The sequence below is a fragment of the Balaenoptera physalus genome (assembly GCF_965194825.1).
Source record: "Balaenoptera physalus genome assembly, chromosome: 7".
NCBI classification, from domain to species: Eukaryota; Metazoa; Chordata; class Mammalia; order Artiodactyla; family Balaenopteridae; genus Balaenoptera; species Balaenoptera physalus.
This window is the reverse complement of record NC_138886.1, coordinates 60,628,379-60,643,941: the sequence shown is the minus strand read 5'-3', so window position 1 is coordinate 60,643,941 and position 15,563 is coordinate 60,628,379. Positions and strand designations below refer to the sequence as shown.

At 37.2% G+C, this 15,563-nt stretch overlaps 1 long non-coding RNA gene across 1 annotated transcript in view; it reads right to left on the bottom strand.

Moving 5' to 3' along the window:
- Positions 1-15,328, bottom strand: part of LOC309665020 — a 44,748-nt gene extending 29,420 nt beyond the window's left edge. The window contains exon 1 of the long non-coding RNA XR_014266162.1: positions 3,057-15,328. This is a non-coding gene — a long non-coding RNA (uncharacterized lncRNA). The remainder of the gene's footprint in view (positions 1-3,056) is intronic.
- Between the last annotated feature and the right edge of the window lie 235 nt (positions 15,329-15,563).

Below are 15,563 nucleotides of genomic sequence, written 5' to 3'. Positions count from 1 at the left end.
TCTGAATGAGATCCTTGCTGGGTAGTGTAATCTTGGTTGTAGGTTTTTCTCCTTCATCACTTTAAGTATATCCTGCCACTCCCTTCTGGCTTGCAGAGTTTCTGCTGAAAGATCAGATGTTAACCTTATGGGGATTCCCTTGTGTGTTATTTGTTTTTTTTCCCTTGCTGCCTTTAATATGTTTTCCTTATATTTAAGTTTTGACAGTTTGATTAATATGTGTCTTGGTGTGTTTCTCCTTGGGTTTATCCTGTATGGGACTCTCTGTGCTTCCAGGACTTGATTAACTATTTCCTTTCCCATATTAGGGAAGTTTTCAACTATAATCTCTTCAAATATCTTCTCAGTCCCTTTCTTTTTCTCTTCTTCTTCTGGGACCCCTATAATTCGAATGTTGGTGCGTTTAATGTTGTCCCAGAGGTCTCTGAGACTGTCCTCAGTTCTTTTCATTCTTTTTTCTTTATCCTGCTCTGCAGTAGTTATTTCCACCATTTTATCTTCCAGGTCACTTATCCTTTCTTCTGCTTCAGTTATTCTGCTATTGATCCCATCTAGAGTATTTTTAATTTCATTTATTGTGGTTTTCATCATTGCTTGGTTCCTCTTTAGTTCTTCTACGTCCTTGTTAAATGCTTCTTGCATTTTGTCTATTCTATTTCCAAGATTTTGGATCATCCTTACTATCATTATTCTGAATTCTTTTTCAGGTAGACTACCTACTTCCTCTTCATTTGTTAAGTCTGGTATGTTCTGACCCTGCTCCTTCATCTGCTGTGTGTTTTTCTGTCGTCTCATTTTGCTTATCTTACTGTGTTTGGGGTCTCCTTTTCACAGGCTGCAGGTTCGTAGTTCCTGTTGCTTTTGGTATCTGTCCCCAGTGGCTAAGGTTGGTTCAGTGGGTTGTGTAGGCTTCCTGGTGGAGGGAACTAGTGCCTGAGCTCTGGTGGATGAGGTTGGATCTTGTCTTTCTGGTGGGCACGTCCACGTCTGGTGGTGTATTTTGGGGTGTCTGTGGCCTTATTATGATTTTAGGCAGCCTCTCTGCTAATGGATGGGGCTGTGTTCCTGTCTTGCTAGTTGTTTGGCATAGGGTGTCCAGCACTGTAGCTTGCTGGTCATTGAGTGAAGCTGGGTCTTGATGTTGAGATGGAGATCTCTGAGAGATTTTTGCCGTTTGGTATTACGTGGAGCTGGGAGGTCTCTTGTGGACCAGTGTCCTGAAGTTGGCTCTCCCACCTCAGAGGCACGGCCCTGATGCCTGGCTGGAGCACCAAGAGCCTTTCGTCCACACGGCTCAGAGTAAAAGGGAGAAAAAATAGAAAGAAAGAAAGAAAGAAAGAGGCTATAATATAGTGAAGTAAAATAAAGCTATTGTAAAGCAAAGCTATACAGACAAAATCTCACCCAGAAGCATATACATATACACTCACAAATAAAAGGAAAAGGGGAAAAATTAATATATCCTGCTCCCAAAGTCCACCTCCTGAATTTGGGATGATTCGTTGTCTATTCAGGTATTCACCAGATGCAGGCACATCAAGTTGTTTGTGGAGTTTTAATCCGCTGCTTCTAAGGCTGCTGGGAGAGATTTCCCCTTATCTTCCCTGTTCGCACAGCTCCTGGGGTTCAGCTTTGGATTTGGACCCGCCTCTGCGTGTAGGTCGCCTGAGGGCGTCTATTCCCCGCCCAGACAGGACGGGGTTAAAGGAGCAGCTGCTTCGGAGGCTCTGGCTCACTCAGGCCGCGGTGAGGGAGGTGTACAGAGGAGGCGGGGTGAGCCTGCGGCTGCCAAGGCCGGCGTGACGTTGCACCAGCCTGAGGCGGGCAGTGCGTTCTCCCGGGGAAGTTGTCCCCGGATCACGGGACCCTGGCAGTGGCGGGCTGCACAGGCTCCCGGGAGGGGCGATGTGGAGAGTGACCTGTGCTCACACACAGGCTTTTTGGAGGCGGCAGCAGCAGCCCCAGCGTCTCACGCCCGTCTCTGGGGTCCGTGCTGATCGCCGCGGCTCGCGCCTTTCTCTGGAGTTCGTTTAGGCGGCACTCTGAATCCCCTCTCCTTGCACTCAGCGAAACAAAGAGGCAAGAAAAAGTCTCTTGCCTCTTAGGCAGCTGCAGACTTTTTCCCGGACTCCCTCCCAGCCAGGTGTTGTGCGCTAATCCCTTCAGGCTGTGTTCACGCCACCAGCCTCAGTCCTCTCCCTGCGATCCGACCGAAGCCAAGCCTCAACTCCCAGCCCCGCCCGCCCCGGCGGGGGAGCAGACAAGCCTCTCGGGTTGCTGAGTGCTGCTCGGCGCCGATCCTCTGTGCGGGAATCTCTCCGTTTTTCCCTCTGCGCCCCTGTTGCTGTGGGATCCGCGCTGGTAGCTGCGGCTCGCGCCCGTCTCTGAAGTTCGTTTAGGCGGCGCTCTGAATCCCCTCTCCTCACGCACCAGGAAACAAAGAGGGAAGAAAAAGTCTCTTGCCTCTTCGGCAGCTGTAGACTTTTTCCCGGACTCCCTCTCGGCTAGCTGTGGTGCACTAACCCCTTCAGGCTGTTTTCACGCCGCCAACCCCAGTCCTCTCCCTGCGATCCGACCGAAGCCCGAGCCTCAGCTCCCAGCCCTGCCCGCCCCGGCGGGTGAGCAGACAAGCCTCTCGGGCTGGAGAGTGCTGGTCGGCACTGATCCTCCGTGCGGGAACCTCTCCGCTTTGCCCTCCGCACCCCTGTGGCTGCGCTGTCCTCCGTGGCTCCGAAGCTTCCCCCCTCTGCCACCCGCAGTCTCTGCCCGCGAAGGGGCTTCCTAGTGCGTGGAAATCGTTCCTCCTTCACGGCTCCCTCCCACTGGTGCAGGTGCCGTCCCTATTCTTTTGTCTCTGTTATTTCTTTTTTCTTTTGCCCTACCCAAGTACGGGGGGAGTTTCTTGCCTTTTTGGAGGTCGGACGTTTTCTGCTAGCGTTCAGTGGGTGTTCTGTAGGAGCAGTTCCTCGTGTAGATGTATTTCTACTGTATCTGTGGGAAGGAAGGTGACCTCCGCGTCTTACTCTTCCGCCATCTTCCCGAGCCCCCCTCTAGGCCTCTTTACATCCTGCCTCATTTCAGCAACAGACTCATTTCTGAAAGCTTCTTCACCTGGCTAAGTTCTAAGTCTTCTTTACAATGTAGTTCTGATACTTGTTTCTCCAGAAAACTTTGCATGACCTTCTGCCATAGGACAATTTGCTTACTCACATCATATTCATTGATCCTGCGTCTGTTATTTTATATTTGATGTGATTTTTAAAGGCAGAGACCATAAGTTCATGTTTGTTAAAGTCTGTATTTTCAGCATGAAGAGAATACTTTTAAAATGATGGTAATATAGCCAAAGTTTATTAATCATTTAGGAGAATTATAGACACATTGGGGATACAAAAATGTTTAAGACATTAAGACTCTGTTTACAGTCTGATAAGGGCCACAGATAGCTTTATAAAAAATTAATTAGCAATCAAAGCAAGTAGAATTAACAAAAATATTATTCACAAAATAAATTATAACTAAAATCATCATTATATATTTATATATATAATTTAAGAATAGCTATTTTATGGATAATCCATAGAGAAAAGAAAAAATCAGAAAATGCAAGTAAAACAAAAAGGAAACAAATTTTAATAGATATTGCAAACAATTATTACTCTTTTGTTATGTATTTTTTCAATTTGTGTGTTTATGTAATATGTATGTCTGTATATGTAAATATGTATATGTGTGTATATATATATATATATATATATATGGAGAAACAGACAGAAAAGACAGATAAAGAGAGAGAAAAGGAATTTTGAACATCCTCTATACATAAATAAAATATTCTTATTTGAATGACCACAGACCAATTATCTGTTTGAATATTCCCTAACTTATTTAACCAATCTCATATTGATACTTTCAGTGTTTGCAAGTTTTGCTATTATCATATAATAATGAAGAACTTTTAAATGTTATTGAATATTTAAGAATATATTTTTAACCGTGATATTGCTGAGTCACATATTATGAATATTTTTGAGACATTTGACACATATTGCCAAATTACTTTCCAGAAATTTTATAATAATTCACATTCAATTTGCAGTACATGGAAGTGCCCTCACTCACTAACACTGGATATTAGAAACATAAATTCCTGAGGATAAAAGACTAAATATAATGAAAATAGCCATGTCTTTTTTTTCTTTTTTTTTTTATTATCTATGTGAAATACATGAACAATTCAGGGGGTTTGCAAGTGTAATTTGTTTAAGGTGTGATTTCTGCCTTACAAGCATGAATGTAATAAAAATCAGACCCAAAGGCATTAAATCAAAGTTACTGTATCACAATGGATGTATACATTATATATCCATTGGATATAAGAATTACAAGAGTATATAGTAAAGAAAGTTTTTCCATCAATAAGTTATCATCATTTACATGAAAAATAATAGTAGGAAATACAAAGAAGTAGCAGAAAAATACAGAAGTGGACGACTTTTTCTAGTCCTTCACGACTCTTTAAATCTTGAAGAGAGGTCAGAGAAATCCAAATGTAAATATATGATATAAGCCCTATTTTCAAAAAGCTCATTTTTGTTTGTAGTACCTTTTTTTTGGGAGGGGACGGTTTTTTTATTTTTATTTATTTATTTATTTGTTTAACATCTTTATTGAAGTATAATTGCTTTACAACTTTGTGTTAGTTTCTGCTGTATAACAAAGTGAATCAGATATACGTATACATATATACCCATATCCCCTCCCTCTTGCATCTCCCTCCCACATTCCCTATCCCATCCCTCTAGATGGTCACAAAGCACCAAGCTGATCTCCTGGTGCTATGTGGCTGCTTCCCACTAGCTATCTATTTCATATTTCGTAGTGTATATATGTCAATGCCACTCTCTCACTTCGTCCCATCTTACCCTTCCCCCTCTCTGTGTCCTCAAGTCCATTCTCTACGTCTGCGTCTTTATTCCTGTCCTGTGCCTAGGTTCTTCAGAACCATTTTCTTTTTAGGTTCCATACATATGTGTTAGCATACAGTATTTGTTTTTCTCTTTCTGAGTTACTTCACTCTGTATGACAGACTCTAGGTCCATCCACCTCACTACAAATAACTCAACTTCGTTTATTTATATGGCTAAGTAATATTCCATTGTGTATATGGGGCACATCTTCTTTATCCATTCATCTGTCGATGGACACTTGTGTTGCTTCCATATCTGGCCTATTGTAAATAGTGCTGCAATGAACATTTTGGTACATGACTCTTTTTAAATTATGGATTTCTCAGGGTATATGCCCAGTAATGGGATTGCTGGGTCATATGGTAGTTCTATTTTTAGTTTTTTAAGGAACCTCCATACTGTTCTCCATAGTGGCAGTATCAATTTACATTCCAACAAACGGTGCAAGAGGGTTCCCTTTTCTCCAGCATTAATTGTTTGTAGATTTTTTAATGATTGCCATTCTGACTGGTGTGAGGTGATACCTCATTGAGGTTTTGATTTGCATTTCTCTAATGATTAGTGATGTTGAGCATCCTTTCATGTGTTTGTTGGCAATTTGTATATCTTCTTTGGAGAAATGTCTATCTAGCTCTTCTGCCCATTTTTGGATTGGGTTGTTTGTTTTTTTGATATTGAGTTGCATGAGCTACTTGTATATTTTGGAGATCAATCCTTTGTCAGTTGCTTCATTTGCAAATATTTTCTCCCATTCTGAGGTTTGTCTTTTTGTCTTGTTTATGATCTCCTTTGCTGTGCAAAAGCTTTTAAGTTACATTAGGTCCCATTTGTTTATTTTTGTTTTTATTTCCATTTCTCTAGGAGATGGGTCAAAAAGGATCTTGCTGTGATTTATGTCATAGAGTGTTTTACCTATGTTTTCCTCTAAGAGTTTTATAATGTCTGGCCTTACATGTAGGTCTTTAATCCATTTTGAGTTTATTTCTGTGTATGGTGTTAGGGAGTGTTCTAATTTCATTCTTTTACATGAAGCTGTCCAGTATTTCCAGCACCACTTATTGAAGAGGCTGTCTTTTCTCCATTGTATATTCTTGCCTCCTTTATCAAACATAAGGTGACCATATGTGTGATCTCTGGGATTTCTATCCTGTTCCATTGATCTATATTTCTGTTTTTGTACCAGTACCAAACTGTCTTGATTACTGTAGATTTGTAGTATAGTCTTGATTACTGTAGATTTGTAGTATAGTCTGAAATCAGGGAGCCTGATTCCTCCAGCTCCATTTTTCTTTCTCAAGATTGCTTTGGCTATTCAGGGTCTTTTGTGTTTCCATACAAATTGTGAAATTTTTTGTTCTAGTTCTGTGAAAAATGCCATTGGTCATTTGATAGGGATTGCATTGAATCTGTAGACTGCTTTGGGTAGTAGAGTCATTTTCACAATGTTGATTCTTCCAATCCAAGAACATGGTATATCTCTCCATCTGTTTGCATCATCTTTAATTTCTTTCATCAGTGTCTTACAGTTTTCTGCCTACAGGTCTTTTGTCTCCTTAGGTAGGTTTATTCCTAGGTATTTTTTCTTTTTGTTGCAATGTTAAATGGGAGTGTTTCCTTAAATTCTCTTTCAGATTTTTCATCATTAGTGTATAGGAATGCAAGAGATTTCTGTGCATTAATTTTGTATCCTGCAACTTTACCAAATTAATTGATTAGCTCTAGTAGTTTTCTGGTGGCATCTTTAGGATTCTCTATGTATAGTGTCATGTCATCTGCAAACAGTGACAGTTTCACTTCTTCTTTTAAGATTTGGATTCCTTTTATTTCTTTTTCTTTTCTGATTGCTGTGGCCAAAACTTCCAAAACTATGTTGAATAATAGTGAGAGTGGGCAACCTTGTCTTTTTCCTGATCTTAATGGAAGTGGTTTCAGTTTTTCACCATTGATAACGATGTTTGCTGTGGGCTTGTCATATATGGCCTTTATTATGTTGAGGTAGGTTCCCTCTATGCCTACTTTCTGGAGAGTTTTTATGATAAGTGGGTGTTGAATTTTGTTGAAAGCTTTTTCTGCATCTATTGAGATGATCATATGATTTTCCTCCTTCAGTTTATTAATATGGTGTATCACAATGATTGATTTGCATATATTGAAGAATCCTTTCATTCCTGGGATAAACCCCAATTGATCATGGCGTATGATCCTTTTAATGTGCTGTTGGATTCTGTTTGCTAGTATTTTGTGGAGAATTTTTGCATCTATGTTTATCAGTGATATTGGCCGGTAGTTTTCTTTTTTTTTTGACCTCTTTGTCTGGTTTTGGTATCAGGGTGATGGTGGCCTCGTAACATGTGTTTGGGAGTGTTCCTCCCTCTGCTATATTGTGGAAGAGTTTGAGAAAGATAGGTCTTAGCTCATCTCTAAATGTTTGATGGAATTCACCTGTGAAGCCATCTGGTCCTGGGCTTTTGTTTTTTGAAAGATTTAATAACAGTTTCAATTTCAGAGCTTGTGATTGGCCTGTTTATATTTTCCGTGTTTCCTGGTTCAGTCTCAGAAGGTTGTGCTTTTCTAAAAATTTGTCCATTTCTTCCAGGTTGTCCATTTAATAGGCATATAGTTTTTTGTAGTAATCTCTCATGATCCTTTGTATTTCTGCAGTGTCAGTTGTTACTTTTCCTTTTTCATTTCTAATTCTGTTGATTTGAGTCTTCTTTCTTTTTTTCTTGATGAGTCTGGCTAAGGGTTTATCAATTTTGTTTATCTTCCCAAACAACCAGCTTTTAGTTTATTGATCTTTGCTATTGTTTCCTTCATTTCTTTTTCATTTATTTCTGATCTGATCTTTATGATTTCTTTCCTTCTGCTAACTTTGGGTTTTTTGTGTTCTTCTATCTCTAATGGCTTTAAGTGTAAGGTTAGGTTGTTTATTTGAGATGTTTCTTGTTTCTTGAGGTAGGATTGTATTGCTATAAACTTCCCTCTTAGAACTACTTTTGCTGCATCCCATAGGTTTTGGGTCGTCGTGTTTTCATTGTCATTTGTTTCTAGGTATTTTTGCTTTTCTTCTTGATTTCTTCAGTGATCTCTTGGTTATTTGGTAGTGTATTGTTTAGCCTCCATGTGTTTGTATTTTTTACAGACTTTTTCCTGTAATTTATTTCTAGTCTCATAGTGTTGTGATCAGAAAAGTTACTTGATATGATTTCAATTTTCTTAAACTTACCAAGGCTTGATTTGTGACCCAAGATATGATCTATCCTAGAGAATGTTCCATGAGCACCTGAGAAGAAAGTGTAATCTGTTATTTTTGGATGGAATGCCCTATAAATATCAATTATGTCCATCTTGTTTAATGTGTCATTTAGCTTGTGTTTCTTATTTATTTTCATTTTGGATTATCTGTCCACTGCTGAAAGTGGGGTGTTAAAGTCCCCTACTATTATTGTGTTACTGTCGATTTCCCCTTTTATGGCTGTTAGCATTTGCCTTATGTATTGAGGTGCTCCTATGTTGGATGCATAACTATTTACAATTGTTATATCTTCTTCTTGGATTGATCCCTTGATCATTATGTAGTGTGCTTCTTTGTCTCTTGTAATAGTCTTTATTTTAAAGTCTATTTTGTCTGATACGAGAATTGCTACTCTAGCTTTCTTTTGATTTCCATTTGCATAGAATAACTTTTTCCATCCCCTCACTTTCACTCTGTATGTGTCCCTAGGTCTGAAGTGGGTCTCTTGTAGACAGCGTATATACAGGTCTTGTTTTTTTATCCATTCCGCCAGTCTGTGTCTTTTGGTTGGAGCATTTAATCCATTTACATTTAAGGTAGTTATCAATATGTATGTTCCTATTACCATTTTCTTAATTGTTTTGGGTTTGTTATTGTAGGTCTTTTCCTTCTCTTGTGTTTCCTGACTAGAGAAGTTCCTTTAGCATTTGTTGTAAAGCTGCTTTGGTGGTGCTGAATTCTCCTAGCTTTTGCTTGTCTTTAAAGTTTTAATTTCTCCATCAAATCTGAATGAGATCCTTGCTGTGTAATGTTGGTTGTAGGTTTTTCCCTTTCCTCACTTTAAATATGTCCTGCCACTCCCTTCTGGCTTGCAGAGCTTCTGCTGAAAGTTCCGCTGTTAACCTTATTGGGGATTCCCTTGTATGTTATTTGTTGTTTTTCCCTTGCTGCTTTTAATATTTTTTCTTTGTATTTAATTTTTGATAGTTTGATTAATATGTGTCTTGACATGTTTCTCCTTGGATTTATCCTGTATGGGACTCTGTGCTTCCTGGACTTGATTGACTATTTCCTTTCCCATATTAGGGAAGTTTCCAACTATAATCTCTTCAAGTATTTTCTAAGTCCCTTTCTTTTGTTCTTCTTTTTTGGGACCCCTATAATTTGAATGTTGGTGTGTTTAATGTTGTCCCAGAGGTCCCTGAGACTGTCCTCAATTCTTTTCATTATTTTTTCTTTATTCTGCTCTGCAGTAGTTATTTCCTCTATTTTATCTTCCAGGTCACTTATCCGTTCTTCTGCCTCAGTTATTCTGCTACTTATTCCTTCTAGAGAATTTTTAATTTCATTTATTGTGTTTTTCATGATTCTTTGTTTGCTCTTTAGTTCTTCTAGGTCCTTGTTAAATGTTTCTTGTATTTTCTCCATTCTATTTCTAAGATTTTGCATCATCTTTACTATCATTCCTCTGAATTCTTGTTCAGGTAGACTGCCTATTTCCTCTTCACTTGTTTGGCCTGGTGGGTTTTTACTTTTCTCCTTCATCTGCTGCATATTTCTCTGTCTTCTCATTTTGCTTAACTTACTGTGTTTGGGGTCTCCTTTTCGCAGGCTGCAGGTTTGAAATTCCCTTTGTTTTTGGTGTCTGCCCCCAGTGGATAAGGTTGGTTCAGTGAGTTATGTAGGCTTCCTGGTGGAGGGGTGCCTGTGTTCTAGTGGATGAGGCTGGATCTTGTCTTTCTGGTAGGCAGGACCGCATCCAGTGGTGTGTTTTGGGGTGTCTGTGAACTTATTATGATTTTAGGCAGCCTCTCTGCTAATGGGTGCGGTTGTATTCCTGTCTTGCTAGTTGCTTGGCATGGGGTGTCCAGCACTGGATTTTGCTGGTTTTTGAGTGAGCTGGGTCTTAGTGTTGAGACGGAGATCTCTGGGAGAGCTCTCACTGATGGATATTACGTGGTGCTGGGAGGTCTCTGGTGGTCCAATGTCCTGAACTCAGCTCTCACACCTCTGAGGCTCAGGCCTGACACCCAGCCAGAGCACCAAGACCCTGTCAGCCATACAGTCAATTTTGGAGGCTGAAAATTTCCTCTCCCAGCTGGAGGTCCAGGAAAGCCGGTGGTGTAGTTCCAGTCCAAGATCCAAGTCTGAAGGCCTTTAGAAACAGGCCACAAGCGTGCTTTCAGGACAAAGAGGCCGGTCTGTAGTACCTTTTGTTTTCCTTTGTGCTCCATCTAGCTTCACTTGCTCATAGGTTGCCATGGGCAGAGGCCTTGCACCGACGCTTCAGACCATAATTCCTGGTGAGAAATGGCTAGCCATAAGTCTTTAATATATCAGGGATTTATTTTGGTATAAACTATGATGTAGGATGTGTGTGTGTGTGTGTGTGTGTGTGTGCACGTGTGTATTTGTAGTGTTAACCAGTTATTCTACTGCCTTTTATTGATTAATCCATTTGTCCATCTTACTGATTTAAAATGGCTACTTAAGATTCATTAACTAAGTATTTATGTATAATTATCTTTACTTCTGACCTTTCATCATTATTGCATTGACCTATCCATATGCTCTGTTGCTGTTACTATACTGTCTTATTAATTATATGTTTATAAACTTTTTAATGATTGTGAGAGAAAACTCTTTCCATGCTTTACTATTTTTTATTCAAAGTGTGTGTGTACCCAAATGATGTTTAGAATTATTTAGTCAAGTTTATGGTACCTTCCCAAAGTTAAACTTTGGGTTAGAATGGTCTTATATGTGATTAATTTAGGAAATCTTGCTGTCACTCTCTTCCTAGTCTTTCTATTGAAGAACAAAGTATGTTTCTTCATTTTCATCTTTCCTTCAAATTCCATAGAAAATATACGTAGTTTATCTCATAAAGTTCTGGGAAATTTATTTTAGTTCATTGCTTATATTTCATACTTTTCCTGGCTACTATATATGACTCATTTTTTATTTTATTTTAACTGCTTATCATTTGTATATAGGAAATTTTTATTTCTCTATTATTTTCAATCAGGCTATACTACTGTGTATATTAGTTCTAATAGATTTTTAGTTAATTATTTTGAATTTCCCAAGTTGAAAATCATGTCATCAACAATTTATGTTTACTTTTCCACTTTTGATTATAAATTTATATATTTTTAAAATTTTGTTTTCCTGAATAATAATTTTAGAACTTCTGTGAAAGATGTTAAAAAAATATTGTTTATATTGGCCAACTTTGTCCTCCCCTGAGATTAAAGGAAAGGTCTCCAATGCCTAGCCATTTGATAAAAAGCTTATTCAGTCTAGATAACAACATATTATGTTAAGGAAATACACAGCTATTTCATCATCCCACTGCTTTTTGTTGTTTCCCTTATATTATTTCATCCTTATTTCTGATATAATTTGCTTGTAGTGCTCGATCATTAAGTATAACAGCAACTTTTACTTTGTGATATTGACTTTTTACCCTTTTATTTCTTGTTAAGATTTTTAAAATTAGGAATACGTGCTGAATATTGTTTGGTGGGCATTTATCAGTTGGACCATAACAGTTTTTCTCCCTTGGTACACTGATGTGATGCATTATATTAATGGATTTCCTAATATTAAACTATCCATTATATTTAATTTATTAATAGATTATATGCTTCTACTTTAAGTTTTTACTATATTTTTATATGTGAAATTAGTCTGTAATTTTCTTGCACTATATATTTCAGGTTCTAATATCAATTTCTATAGCTGATATCAGAGAAGTGAAACTGTAAAATAAGAACAATCTCTAAAATTCATTGTTTTAATATGTTGCTAAAAATTTGCCAGCAGAAAAGAGACCATTGCTTTATGGGAAAATTTTCTTGTGATATAAACTTTTTATGAAACAGTCTCACCTGAAATGTGAGGTGACACAGTTCATTTGAAAATATGTTTTCTATGTTTACTTCTGTTTATAAAAATGAAAAAGTAAAATCATTCTTTTAACTACCATTTGAGAGAAAGAAAGATGAGTGTATGAATAAAAATGGAACTTTACAAGTAAAAATAAAAGAAAAAAATGAAGCATATGTTTTCCTCAATGTCACTTTTAGGATAAACTATGTAAGGACCTTAATTGGACACTTAGAAGAACATATATTTCCAGATATAAGGGGTTGTAAAAGTTTATTCATTTTTGTGCATACAAATCAAATGGAGTATATGTCATCTGGCCTTGTGATGATGAGCTAGCTATCCAAGACATTTCAGTTAAACTTTTTCACAACGACGTTTTTGATAATTTATTCATGAAAACTATAAAATCTTTTTTTATGGAAACATTATAAATTAATCATATGTTTTAGTACTCAATCATGAAAACAATTATAGAGGAAATTGTGAATAGTGAATTTATTTGTTAATTTTTAAATTTCCCTTAGGATATGTGGTTATATTTCATTTCCCTGTCCACTGAAGAAAATAACACAACATAAAATTGCGAGTTAAGTTTTATTTGGGGACCTTACTGAAGACTATGGCCCAGGAGACAGCCTCCCAGACAACTCTGCAGAACTGCTCCAAAGAGGTAAGGGAGGAGCCAGGATACATAGGAGATTTTGCTGGGGAAGAAAAAAACAAACAAGCAAACATGTAGTTGAACATCAAAAGATTACTGCTAATCAGAAAAACAGACATCTAAAGTTAATGATTTTAGCACTTTTCTATGTATGGGAAGAAGCAAGAATCTGGACTCATTGAAATTATTCCTTAGATATGCATCTTAACTATCTGAGGCTAGTATACAAAGTGCACCATTGGCGTGGTGGAGGGGGTGGGGCACTGTGCAGTGGCTGACGGCTTGATGATGGGCAACATTCCCTTTTCCACATCCCATTGCCCGCAAGACTGTACCTAATAGGAGAACCACAGGACAGTAAAAAATATTGAAGAACTCCCAGGCCATGCCAAGCATGGACATTTAAGTTTACAGTTCGTGGGAATACTGAGTCAGATGGAAAAGACAATTATTAAAATCTAAGAAAAGAAAAAGTTTGGTAACTACAAAGGCAATAATGGGTCTGGAGAGATTTGACAGAAATTAGATGAAGTGGGAGTTGATGTTGAGAATGATAAAAGATGCAGCAAAAATGCAAATAGATGAAACAGGGAAATCAGGAACAATTTCCATGACTGTTGAACAGTACACCCTCACATTCATTCCCTGAAAGGCTTGGCAGGGCAGGCTTTCAAAGGGATCATCCAAACACACACAATTATGTCTTTATTAATAATACATTTAATTTATTTGGCTCCTTTCTTCAAGTGCAAGTTAAGAAGATCCATTTTTCAGCAAACTGCTATGGATCACATGCAGTTGCTGGTCAGTTCAGAATGTTTTCTCCATTCGTTTTCAACACTGGAATGAAAATTTCAGCAAAGCAAAAGGACAAAAAACTACTTTATTTTTTTAAAGAGGAGATGCATTTAATGACAATCTATCCTAAAATAGTAATAATAATTAGTAAAAGATGGACAACTTTGAGGAAGAAAAGGGAGTTGGGGAGGATTCATGGAGTAGATAAGTAAGTAACATATATTTAGTCAAAAGTGTGAGAAGAAAGGGAAGTTAATTATAATTTAGTTAAATCTTTCTATGAGTCAGGAAATGTACCAAAAATTTTCATCTACATTCCATCTTTTAATACTCAAACAACCATGTAATATAGTATTATCTCTCTTTTAAATGTGAGAAAATTAGAGGTTCAGTTAACAAAAGTAACTTGCCATAGTCATTCTGTTAGCAAACTTCGTAAGTTAGATCAGAGTCAATCCCATTATCCTTCGTAATCACAAATGATAGGCTGTGCACATATTTTGTTTGGCACAGATTTCTTTTTTAATTTCAAATTAGTGACCAACATTTTAAAAATAAGGAGTTTAAACTTTTTTTTTTTTTTTTAAGAATCAAATATCTGTCAATACTGGACAGACCTGCAGAATCTAGGTAGCAGTAAGGAAAATGTCCTTCCTGTTAGTCAGCTCCCCATTGCTGGTGTAAGTATATGTATTATATATTACCTATAGCTTCCTGAATCAGTTCACATCTTACATTACCCTCTGGCCCCTGAGGTGCAGACTTCTGCTATAAAGAAAAGAGGCTAGAAAACATGCAAGAAAAAGAAAAAAGGTGAGATAATTCACGTGGTATCACACACTCACAAACACAAACATGATATATCAAGACTTTAAAAAAGAAGTCAAGGAAAGGCTGAAGGAAAAAAAAGACCTCAAAAAAGTAAACAAGATTTAAAAAGGTCCTGAATCTATTGGATTGATACACAAAGTGAAAAATAATGTAAGTTATATTTTATTTTCTGATTACTCTTCTTAATTGGAACGTCCTCCAGCAGTTAAAATTAACGTATTTTTTTTTAGATCACCATTTGAGAAAATCATCCTGGAATAACTAGCACATAATTGTCTAATGGGGGAAGCACATACATAATACTCTGAAGGCTAAAAATCTCCTTGTCCACAATAGCAAGTTCATTGTAAAGCATCCTCTTTGTTAAGGGTTCCCCACAATTATGCATGCAGAAAACATACATGGTGATCTCTAAAATTAACTAACTAATTTTTACGATGTTTGGGGAACTGTTATTTTTTGCCTTTATAATACATAGAGAAACTCAGACAGAGGATTGATTAAGGTGCCCTGACTTAATAAAGGGAATTATTTAAAGAAATGGAATTGGAAATTTTTTGTACCATACCCTCTATTTGTAAAACCATATTTACATCACCAATTTATATTCAATGTCTGTACATCATTTGGGAAATACATAATCTATTATTTAATACTCTGAGACACTTGATTCTACATTTTAAATAGGTCTTCTGTTGTTAAAATACAGCATGAGATGATGTGGTGTCTTTATAATTGTCTATCTAATTTGATTATTGGAGATTGAAAACACACATAATTCAGATTTCCAAATAAGTGTATCTGCTGGTTTGGTATGATTTGTTTTGTTTTGTTTTGACAGAGTAATGATTAAGTCTAAACTCAGGAATTAAGCCACCTGGATTCAAATCCTATTTCTGCCATTTACTAATTGTGTGACCAGAGGCAAGTTGCTTTCACATTCTTGACCTCTGTTTAGGAATCTTATAAATAAGGATAATCATAATACCTCTCTCCTACAGTTTTGAGAAAATTAAATGAGAAAAATGCATATAGGATACTTAGCAAAATATCTGGCATATACTAAATACTCAATAAATATTAGATATTATTATAATTGTTACATTAATTAAACTACCCTCACAATTGGCAGATTTCCACCTTACCTCAGGGGCTGTCTCTAATAGAAGAAAGG